Source organism: Prionailurus viverrinus, unplaced genomic scaffold, assembly GCF_022837055.1.
Source record: "Prionailurus viverrinus isolate Anna unplaced genomic scaffold, UM_Priviv_1.0 scaffold_56, whole genome shotgun sequence".
Classification (NCBI taxonomy): Eukaryota; Metazoa; Chordata; class Mammalia; order Carnivora; family Felidae; genus Prionailurus; species Prionailurus viverrinus.
This window is the reverse complement of record NW_025927618.1, coordinates 1,799,465-1,811,490: the sequence shown is the minus strand read 5'-3', so window position 1 is coordinate 1,811,490 and position 12,026 is coordinate 1,799,465. Positions and strand designations below refer to the sequence as shown.

At 42.5% G+C, this 12,026-nt stretch overlaps 1 pseudogene; it reads right to left on the bottom strand.

Annotated features, from left to right (window-relative positions):
• Positions 1-10,685: 10,685 nt before the first annotated feature.
• On the bottom strand, positions 10,686-10,838 carry LOC125159671 (uncharacterized; annotated as a pseudogene).
• Between the last annotated feature and the right edge of the window lie 1,188 nt (positions 10,839-12,026).

The window sequence follows — 12,026 nt, the reverse complement described above, 5'->3', positions numbered from 1 at the left end:
GTTTATCATGACAATAATGTAAAAGAAAGCCAGTAGCAATACTTATATTAGGCAAAATAAACTTCAAAACCGAGAGTGTAGTTTGGTACCCTTTGGGTCAATACCTAGTAGTAAAATGCATACACCCAATATTTATAGCAGCATTATCAACAGTAGCCATACTATGGAGAAAGCCCAAGTATCCATCAACGGATGAAGGTATAAACTTGTGTGTGTGTGTGTGTGTGTGCATGTATTTGCATATGTACTCACGTGTATGTTCATATATACATACAAATATACATACATATATACAATGAAATGAAACTCAGCTTCATAAAGAACGAAACCCTGCCACTTGCAACGATATGGATGGACCTAGAATGTATTATGCTAAGTGAAATATATCAATCAGTGAAAGACACATATATGATTTCACTCATGTGGAATTTAAGAAACAAAACATATGAAAATATGGGAAGGGGGCAGGAAAAGAGAAGAGTGGTAACAAACCACATGAGTCTCTTAGCCATAGCGGAAAAAAAGTGAGGGTTGATAGAGGGAGATGTGTCGGCGCTGGGCTAGATGGCGGACGAGTATTAAGGAGAGCAATTGTTGTCATGAGTACTGGGTGTTGCATGTAAGGGATGAATCACTGGATTCTATTCCTGAAACAGAGAATGCACTATATGTCAACTAAGACTTACATTAAAAAAATAAATAAAGCTGTAACAAGAGACGAAGATAGACACTATCTCATACTAAAGGGGACAACCAAACAAAAAGACCCAATGATTGTAAATTTTGATGCACCCAATATGCAATCACCAATATCAAAAACATTCAACAAAACCATAAAAGAATTTATAATAATATAATGATAATAGAGGACTTTAACACATCTGTCACATCAATGGACAGAACCTCTAAACAGAAAATCAACAAGGAAACAATGGCTTTGAATGACACACTGGACCAGATGCGTTTAACAGATATATTCAGAACACTCCATACTAAAATGGCAGAGTACACATTCTTTTCAAGCGCACATGGGGCATTCTCCAGAAATGATCACATTCTAGGTAACAAATCAGGCCTCAACAGGTACCTAAAGACAGAGATCAGACCAAGCATCTTTTCTGACCACACGCTAGGAAACTTGAAGTTAACCACAATCATACACACACACATACACACACACACACACACACACACACACACACACACACAGGGGGAAAGGCCACAAATAAAGGGAGGTTAAATAACATGTTACGAAATGAATGGGTCAAACAGGAAATCAATAAGAAAATACACTGAAAGTAATGAAAATGAAAATACACTGGTAAAAACTTTTGGAATGCAGCAAAAGCAATCTAAGATGGAAGTATATAGCAATACAAGCCTACCTTAAAGAGCAAGAAAAATCTCAAACCCTCCTAACTTACAACTAAAGGAATGAGAAGAACAGCAGAAGGAAGGAAATAATAGAGATTAAGGCAGAAATGAGGGATATACAAACCAAAAAGACACTAAACCAAATCAATGAAACAAGGGGCTGGTTCCTTGAAAACAGTAATCAACATGAAAACCTCCTAGGCAGAGTTTTCACAAAGAAGAGAGAAAGGACTCAAATACATAAAATCACAAATAAGAAAGGAGAAACAACAGTCAACACTACAAAAATACAGTTAGAAGATAATATTATGAAAAACTATATGCAACAAATTGGACACTCTGAGAAAAATGGACAAATTCCTAGAAACACAAAAACTACCAAAACTGAAACAGGAAGATACATAAAATCTGAAAACAGAAAGAAATCAAATCAATAAGAAAAAAAAACTCCCCCCAATACAAGAGTTCAGGGCAGAGGGCTTCACTGATTAATTCTACCATCCATTTAAGGAAGAGGTAATATGTATTCTCCTCGAATGATTACAAAAAATAAAAAAGAAGAAAAACTTACAAATTCATCTTATGAGGCCATCATTGCCCTGATACCAAACCCAGATAAAGCCTCCACTAAAACCGAAAACTGCCGGGGCGCCTGTGTGGCTCAGTCGGTTTATTGTCCAGGTCTTAATTTTGGATTAGGACATTATCTTGCGGGGCGTGGGTTCCAGTCCCACATTGGACAGTGCATTGACAGTGTGGAGCATGGCCAGGATTCTCTCTCTCTGTCTCTCTGCCCCTCCCTCACTTTTATGTACTCTATCTAAGGAAAGAAATAAACATTTTAAAAAAATGTTTAAAAATTTAAAATAAAACTGCAGACCAATAGCCTGAGAGTATGTATGCAGAAATTCTCATTAAAATACCTTCAAATTAAAGTCAACAATACATTAATAGAATCATTTACCATAATCAAGTGGGATATATTCTTGGGCTGCAAGGGTGGCTCCACATTCGCCGATCAATCAACATGATGCACCACAGTATTAGAAGAAATGATAAGAACAATATGATGCTTTCCTCAGATGCGGTAAAACCATTTGACAAAATGTCACATCCATTCATGATAAAAACCCTCAGCAAAGTAGACTTGGACTAAACCTACCTACATATATAAAGGTCACCTAGGAAAAAGCCACAGCTCAGCTCATCCTCAATGGGGAAAAATTGAAAGTGTTTCCTCCAAGGTCAGGGACAAGACAGGGATGACCCGTCACCACTATTATTCCACATAGTACAAGAAGTCCTAGCTACAGCAATCAGACAAAAAAAGAAATGAGGCATCCAAATTGGCAAGGAAGAAGTAGAACTTTCGCTGTTTGGAACTGACATGATGCTCTCTATAAAAACCATGAAATACTCCAATGAAAATTTCTAGGATTTATATATGAATTCCACAAATCACAATATACAGAAATCAATGTACAGAAATCTATTGCATTTCTATAGACGAGTAATGAATTAACAGAAAGAGAAAGTAAGGGATCAATCCTATTGACAGGTGCACCAAATACCCCAAGATACCTAGAATGAACCTAACCAAAGAGGTGAAAGACCTGTACTCTAAAGGCTATGAAACACTGATGAAAGAAATGGAAGAGGACGAAAAGAAAAGGAAATATATTTCACCCTCATGGATGGGAAGCAAAAATACTGTTAAAATGTCTACACTCCTCAAAACAATCTACACATGTAATGAAATCCCTATCACATTAACAAAAACATTTGTTACAGAACTACAACATATAATTCCAAGATTTGTATGGAACGACAAAGACTCCAAACAGCAAAAACAAAATTGAAGAAGAAAACTAAAGCTGGAGGCATCACAATTACAGACATCAGGTTATATTAAAAAGCTGTACTGAACAGAACAGTATGGTACTGGCAAAAAACAACAACATCAACAACAACAACAACAACAACAACAACAACACAGACGCAGAGATCAATAGAACGGAAACCCAGAAATGAACTCAAACCTATATGGTCAATTAATTCTCAATAAAGCAGGAAAGTATATCCAATGGAAAAAAAAGATAGTCTTGGGACACATGGGAGGCTGCAAAGCGTGTGATTGGGGATTCAGCTCAGGTCATGATCTCAGGGCAGTGCAGAGCATGTGTGGGATTCTCAATCCCCATTTCTCTCTGCCCCCTTCTGCATTATCTCTGTCTCTAAAAAATAAATACATACACTTAAAAAGAATCTCCTCAACATATGGTTTTGGAAAAAACTAGACAGCAACCTGCAAAACCAAACAAGACCAACAATGGACCACCTTCTTACAATATACACAAAAATAAATCCAACATGGATAAAGACCTATGTGTGAAACCTGAAACCATAAAAATCCCAGAGGATAATGAACACAGACAGTATCTTATTTGACATTGGCTGTACAAACATCTTTGCAGATATATCTCCTGAGTTAAGGGAAACACAAGCAAAAATAATGGGACTTCGTAAAAATAAAAAGCTCTGTCACCAAGGAAATAATCAACAAAACTAAAACACCTACAGAATACTATTTGCACACGACATCTGATTAAGGCTTAGTGTCCAAAACAAAGTCATACAGCACCCAAAAAAAGGAGAAATTCCGATTAAAACTGGGCAGAAGACACGAATGGACATTTTCCCAAGGCAGACATACACATGGCCAAGAGACATATGAAAAGATGCTCAACAATACTGATCTTCAGGAAAACACAACTCAAAAGTACAATGAGATAACACATCATATCTTTCAGAATGACTAAAATCAATGAATGATGAAATAGCAGGTGTTGCCAAGGATGTGAGGAAAGAGAAACCCTCTTGCACTGTGGGTAGGAATGCAAACTGGTGCAGCCACACTGGAAAACATCATGGAGATTCATAAAAAAAAAATGGAAATGGAACTACCTTAAGATCCAGCAATTTCACTAAGAGGTATTTACTCAAAGAATACAAAAATAATTCTTCAAAGGGATACATGCACCATGATGTTTACAGCAGCATTTTCTACAACAACCAAATTACAGCAACTTCCCAAGCATCCATCAACTGATGAATAAATTGAGATGTAGTATATGGAATGTAATATTATTTAGCCATAAAAACATGAAATCTTGTCATTTGCCACGAGCTGGAGGAGCGACAGAATGTTATGCTGGGTGAAAAAAGCCTGTCAGAGAAAGACAAACACCAGATGATTTCACTAACACATGGAAATAAGACAAATTTAAGGGGGGGGGGGTGAAGGACACAATGACAAACAAACAGACTCTTAACTAGGAAACAAACTGAGGGCTTCCACAGTGAGGTGACGGAATGGGTGAAACAGCTGCTGGGGATTAAGAAGCTGTTGCTGGTGCTCACCTGGGATGAGCACCGGGTGACGTGTGGAAGTGTTGCTCTATATTGGACACCTGAAACTAACATTACACTGTGTCTTCACTCACTGGAATTTAAATTAAAAGATAACATAAGGTTAATGACACCTACCTACCAGGTTTTCTGTAGTTTTCAATCACTTCACTAAGTTGGGAAAATAACCATGAACATTTTTAAAAAGCATGTATGATGTGTGGGACAGTTTGTGCCCTTACCTTGGTCTCTGGTTCCAGCAGGACTCGGAACATGGGTCCCAGCTCCTTCTTCTAGAAGGTCGTGAGACGAGCATTTCATGTATCCACGTCCTAATTGAATGCAGCTCCCGTGCTTCTGAATTTCTGTTAGGGTTCCTTGTCGGAAACAAGCCTGGATCTGGAACAAACCATCGACTGCATCTATGAGGTGATGTCGTGGGACCCCTCAATCCACAAGTCCTTTGGTAAAATACGTCTTGTTCAAAAACTGTCTGGGAAGGGGTGGAATGAAACATGGGAACAGCCCAGAAAATGCAAAGGCCTGTGCAGCTCAGCGACCAGCTTGACCAGGGAAGCCACCCGGCGCCCCCTCCTCAGCACTCAGTACAACAAGGCAGCTTCTCTCTGGCGACTCAGGAGATGCCAAGTTTCTGCTAAGCTCCCAAGGTCTCCCCTGGGGCGGGTGGCAGAACCTGCTGGAAATGCAGCTCTGCTCTCTGTGCTGAGGCACCAGCAGAGGCCTGAGTCCTCTGAGAGCAGTCTAAGCCCTTCCTGCTCTGAGGTGCTCTGGGTCAGAAAAGCCGATGCTGCGCCCTCTACTGGCCATCACTGCCCAGGCAGAGGAACCCGCCCGTCTGGGTCTGTGGTGCTCGAGCTCTCTCTGCTGGCCACCATGGGAATTCCTGCAATGTTGAAGACCCTGGTGGCTCAGCTGAGGGACCGAAGGTGCTCTGGGCCACTAAGCCTGTTCTCTACACTGGGAAGGGTCTTAGTGACAGGACCTAGGGCACAAAGAAATCTTTTCCTTCTCCGTTCTTGTGAGTGAAGAATGAAACCAAATTTATTAAGGTAATGGCATCATTTGTAATGCTTTAAGCAATGTTCCCAGAAAAATAGACCACCAAATTACACATGATGAACAAGAGGTTATTGTGTTTACCACCTAAGTGTTTAGGTTAGATAAAGAATGGACACCTTTGAGAGAGAGATACTGGCTTCCAGCTACGGAATGAATGAGTCCTAGGGATACAAGGGACAGCCAATGGAAGAGAGTCAATCCTGTAATAATACTGTTGCATACTTTCACAGGATAGCTACACTTGTGCTTAAGTACAACATAATTTATAGACATATGGAAGGACTACAATGTATGTCTAAAACTAATACAACAAATGTGTGAAGAATATTTCAATTAAAAGTCGACATCCTTTACGCTATCTTTAATTTCTCTTTCTTTGCCAATAAACTATCATTCCTGGGGCGCTTGGGTGGCTTACTTGGTTAAGCGTCCGACTTCCACTCAGGTCATGATCTTGCAGTCCATCAGTTTGAGCCCCACGTCACGCTGTGTCCTGACAGCTCAGAGTCTGGCGCCTGCCTCAGATTCAGTATCTCCCACTCTCTCCCCCATCCCCAGCTCGGGCTCTTTCACAAAAGGAAAAAAATAGGAACATTAAAAATGAAAAATCATTCCTAATTTAGAATCTGTGAAATTCCATATATACCAGATTCTCTAACATGACCATCTTGATGTTTAGAGCTTATCTGAAAAGTCACTAATAATATCTGATGACACATATGTGACAAGGTCAGAATGCAACTTACAGGAGCTACACATCTGTTATGAATTTATGACATGTATCCATGGCTTATATTTCCAATGAAATGTGCTTTAGGGATACGGATGGATGAAATAATGCCCATCACTCATGTAGGTCAATTTCCTACAGGACCATTATGCTTTCAATTAGGAATTGCCATCTCTTCAAAATTAAAAGAAACTGGGAAAGAAATTGTCTTTGAATGAGGTAAGAGAAGACTATGGTGTTTTAAAAGGTTCACCTACCTTCTGGAATCCTCAGATTGGTTGTGGACAGGAGGATAGCAACCCACGATTTGGATGCACACCGCTCGTTCCAGAGGGAGAATATGGACCTTATTGTCAAATATTTTTTTTAATCAATATCAACAGTCCACCTCTGCCAGGTCCAGACTGCAGAACCTGGGGGCAACACAATGTCTCATGCCTGGGTTCAGAACATGAGGAACGCCAGCTGGTTGGGGGGGGGGAGGGGGGAAATCCAACAGGGCCTGGGGCAGTGAGGGAGATGACCCCGGGACACCTCCTCACAGGGCGGGCTCTGGAGTTTAGCTGCCAAAGAGCAGCACATTCTCCCTGAAGACATCTGTCTCCATGACAGAACATAACGCTGAGCCCCACAATTCCAGTAGAAATGACGGATGCCCATCTTTTCGATTGCAATGGCCTCTGCAGAGCTTGACCCCAGGGATGTTGGAGTCTTAGAGTTATGAAACTATGATGCCCATGATACCAGCCCTTTCGGCCCCAGCACTCAGAGCCACTTCACACATCCCCTCTCCCCTGGCTCATCTCACCCCGTTCACATACCCGGACCAGGGCTCCACTTTTCTCCTTGTACTTCCTCTTTGTCTCTGTTTCTCTCTAACCACACCTCTCTGTGTTTCTTTCTTTCACTCTCTAGGTCTTGCCCAATTCCCCTATCACTCATCCAGTTTCTCTCTCCTTACCTCTTTGTCCACCTCTCCCCAGGCTTCAGGCTATCTGCTCTGTGCTTGCAGCCCTGTCCAGGAGCACAGAGAACTCCTGTCTCTCTCTCTCTCGTCATGTTTTGTCCCAGGCCCTGATCAAAATGGAGGAGAATCCCCCATACAGCAGCTGCTCATATTGACATTTGCTAAAGCAATGCTGGCAGAATGTGGACAGCCAGACATTTACCGTTGGTGGCCCAGCCATGACCCAAAAGCTGCTGGAGGGCTGGCTGCTTCCCTAAGCTGGAAGGAAAAAAAAGCTCACAGGGTTCAGGGTCCCTGATGTAGATTGGATTGGCTGATGTAGAAGGAGCCGTATGCTTACACCCAACTCTCCCTGGATTGTGTTGAAGGAACCTTTCTCAGACCATGGTCCTCTGCCCTCCCCATGCCTCAATATGGCTTCAGGGGGAGCTTTATGGGACACCATGTGACTCGCCACAAAAATTGTGCCATTTGCCCCCTTGGAGGCCACCTGGATTGGTGCTATTGGTAGCAGCTGGTAAGGTGCACAAGGGCGCAAAAGCTGAATTAATGCAGGGCCTCCTTACTGGTCTCCTGAATCCATTCCTCACCATCAGAAGAGACCCTTTCCTGGAGACAGACACCTGCCCTGCTCATCAGCACAAACCACATCAACTAGCACATGTGCCATGTGCTCATGAGCATCAATCTATACATGAACAACCACCACCATATCTCCCTAAAGGATGTATCCAACCCCTCAGATGGAACTATTGGTCCCTTCCAGGCAATACAACCCCAAACAATGATCTGTCTTCGTACACCAATACTATACATTCTACCTGTTTGTTAACTGCATATACAAGAACGCCAAAGTGTACACTTGATGGGGAATGAGTGTCGATTTTCCTGGAGGCAGACGCTGACATAGAAACACAACTATGACAAGTGTATTAGGGGATATTAGGAAGGACAATGTGGAGGGGACGGGGTGGACAGGGAAAGCATTCAGACCAAGGGGTAGATTAGACCCCATCTCTAAATATATAATAACCACAGCTGGTTTGTAATGGTTCAGTGTGCTCTTCAAATTTCAAACTGATTGCCCTCTATGTCAAAGTGATTGAGTTATTGCAAAGGGATCTTCTGTTCTTCTATATGCGTTTTTTCTTCTTCGATACATCTGTGGCCTTGGATGAGCACATATTTGTCAGGGTGCATTTGTGTGTCTACCTGTAATGGAAGAGGATTATCTTCAGATCCCTGAACATCCATATTCTCATACTTATCTTTTCCTTCCTTGTAAAGTAGGACCTGAATTTTAATAGAAAACACACAGGAATCTTTGTTGCATCCTTTGAAACTAGAATTGCCAATCTCTCAGCCTCAGGCATTATACCCTTAGTTTCATGAAATTGAATGAACATCTGTTGATGATCTTCTCTGTGCAGATACATTCGTTTCCACGCTGAAAAGGGTGAGTGCTCACTCATCCCATATATTTTACAAATTCCTCATGTGCTTAACCACCTCTTCATCGCGCTGACCTCAGAGATCAACATTATCCCTGCTTCTCAGATCACAAAGCTGATGCTCTGAGTTGAGGCTCTCCCCACTGAGAGCTGGCATTAGGTCTGAGACAAGAGGAACACACGCAAAGCCTCAGGAAATTGTGAGGGAAGTGTCGGAGATGCAAACCTTCAGGCAGGGTGGTGAAAGTAGGTTCAGGGTTGCGGTGACAGGAGTCCAGCAGGGGCATTTCCTGGTCAACCCTGAATTCCCCGCTAAGAGTGTGACTCAGGCTGAAGCCAAGGAAGCCACACAGCTAATCTACAACCTTTCGTCGCATTTAGTCTCACAGAGATACACACACTTAGGCACAGCCCAACATATGTATGGCCTAAGAAACTTGAGGAATCTTAACAGTGTTTCAGTCAGCAGCACCCTTGCATTGAAAAGCCTGTGAGGCCATCTCTACATCTTCTCAGAGACTCAACAAGACAGTAGATGAATATGCTGAACATGTCAACTCATACTGTTCAGATCATCTTACAAATAGTCGAGGTGGAGGTCACTGAGGGCACCAATGAGCTGGTGGTGACTTATAGAGTCCATGAACAGTGATAAAGGGGATCTGTGGGGGAGGGCATGCAGGGTGGACCTGGTAAAAGAGGAGGTCCTCTTGCAACCATAAGGACCTACAGAACAGAAGCGACAGGTATGTTGGTATGACAGACAGAAGTAGAACGCCCACAGGAGCTGAAACACAATGAAGCAGGTGTCAGCACCTGGCCCCTTGTTCATTCACGGGTTCTAGTAGAATGCAGCATCAGTGCCAGAAAACTCTACCCTCCCACGAGATCCCACTTACAACCTGAAGGTCTCACGAGGACCTCCTATGAGGTCCCACCTACAGCCTGAAGGTACCAGATGCACAAGGAGAAACTACTGTCTCCACACATCACTGCACATGGTTACAAATGCAGAAAGCCAAGGAATCCTATTCTTGAAGATTGATGGCAGTAATGCCAGTCTAATAAAGGAACGTATTCCAGAGAGGCAGGCATCTGTGTTCAGGACACCCCTCTTCCACCAGATCTGCAGACTTTTTACTTACACATTGAGAACAGACAAAACATGAAGGAATGAAAGAAAAGCCCAGCACCACACAGAGATTCAGGGCCACCCCAGGGTCAAAGCTCAAATTGCCATCCCATTCATGTCCTTACTCTGCTTCCCTCACTGACAAAGACATCTTCTGTGCAAGGGCACAGAGACCTTTGAGGAGATGGGGATTCCTGGAGTCCTGCAGGGGGCCTAGAAATGTGTTTTCTGAGAGAAACACGTTACCTGTGCACATTCATGGTCTTAAGAGTGTTTACCTTAATTCACAGGTAATTCAGCTTTTAAATACAATATGAATTGCAGAGCTATTTTGTCCCATTGTAAAAGGGAGGTAGAAATTCTACGTAAAAGAATGAACAGAAACATGTCTCAATTTCAGGTGTAAAACTCCCATAAGGCATCATGAGACAAAGTACCAGTTGCAACTGTTCCTGGGACACAATTGAACCTGCTCATATAAATACAACTGAAGAACTCTGTGAGTTACTGGCCCTGCAGGTAATCACTGATTCTCTCCCTTCACGACTGAAGTTCCACGTACATTTTCGATTACACATGCCGCTTCTGAAAATTCAGAGTATTTCCACCTAGGGGACAACTGGAGAAATTCTCGATGAGCAATAATCGCGCCTCGGATAAACCTCATTGGCTATGATACTGCCACTGCGCAAAGCTTGGGAGAACTTCTCTATTGCACATTGACCAACACAGAAGGACCAGTAATGAGTTCTGAAATTTAACTAAGAACCCTCAACACTGCACAAAGCACACAATATAATGTTGGAAAGTGTTGTTATCTTTTCCAGTCACGAGGCTCATAGCAGACATTCTGAACAAATTCATGGCCTACTCTGAAATAGGAAAAAAAATGAAAATAATCAGGATAATCCCATGCAAAGAAAGTGAGAAAGGTGTCCCATGCTCCAGAAGACTTGAGGGTGCAGTGAAGTGTCATTCTCCTCAAGTTATTTCCACAAACACAAAGTGATAGCCACGTGGTCCTCCACCTCCACACACTTGTGGCGTCCAGAGGCACTAGCTAACATGATGATCTTAAACTGGAGAAGTCTGGAGGCTTGTGAGGATGTAAATCAAACAGTAAAAATACCAGAGGGCATAGAAAACCAGACAAGGTCAGATAAATTTTCCAGAAAGCATTGCAACTGAAATAGGCAACAGAATTTACCTTGTCTTTCTCTGCATCCATGGTAGAGACACAACTGATATTCCCCATGGGAGTTGCACCATGTCCTAGGTCTCATAAAAGATGGAGGGGGATGGAAGTTGATTCTGACTTGCATAGACTGTGTGCAAGAAAAACAAACCATCCGCAACAGGTTTCATTATATTCAACTCTTTCACATTCTCATGTCCCGTACTAGGGGCAGAGGGTTTTTCAGGTGCCTCAGGTGACCCTTGAGGACAAGAGGGAGATCTGATCCTGTCCTTTGAGGAAGGTCTACATGGCCCTGGTTCAGGAGTTTTTATAACTAATCAAGCATCTGTGAACAGTTCAGGTCTCAACTAGCTAGAAATAAAGTTAGGGGTGTGTTTCATCCCTCAGAGAGCCCAGCACATGGTCTCTGTACAAGCTACATCCTAGGGAGTCAGCATGTATAAGGCCTCTTTCCTTCTCAGAGACATGTGTTGCCCAGCTCACTGGGTGGAAACGACTGCCCATTTCATTCATTTCCTGAGAAATTGGAAGCACATTCCACTGTCCTCACTCAGGCTAACCTGAAAGCCCTGTGGTGCCATCACTGCATCCTCTCCAAACACTCAACAAGTAAAAAGACAAAACGTGTTTTATAAGTCAACTCATACTGTTTCAATCATCTTTCCAGATGGTGGAGGTGGAGGGTG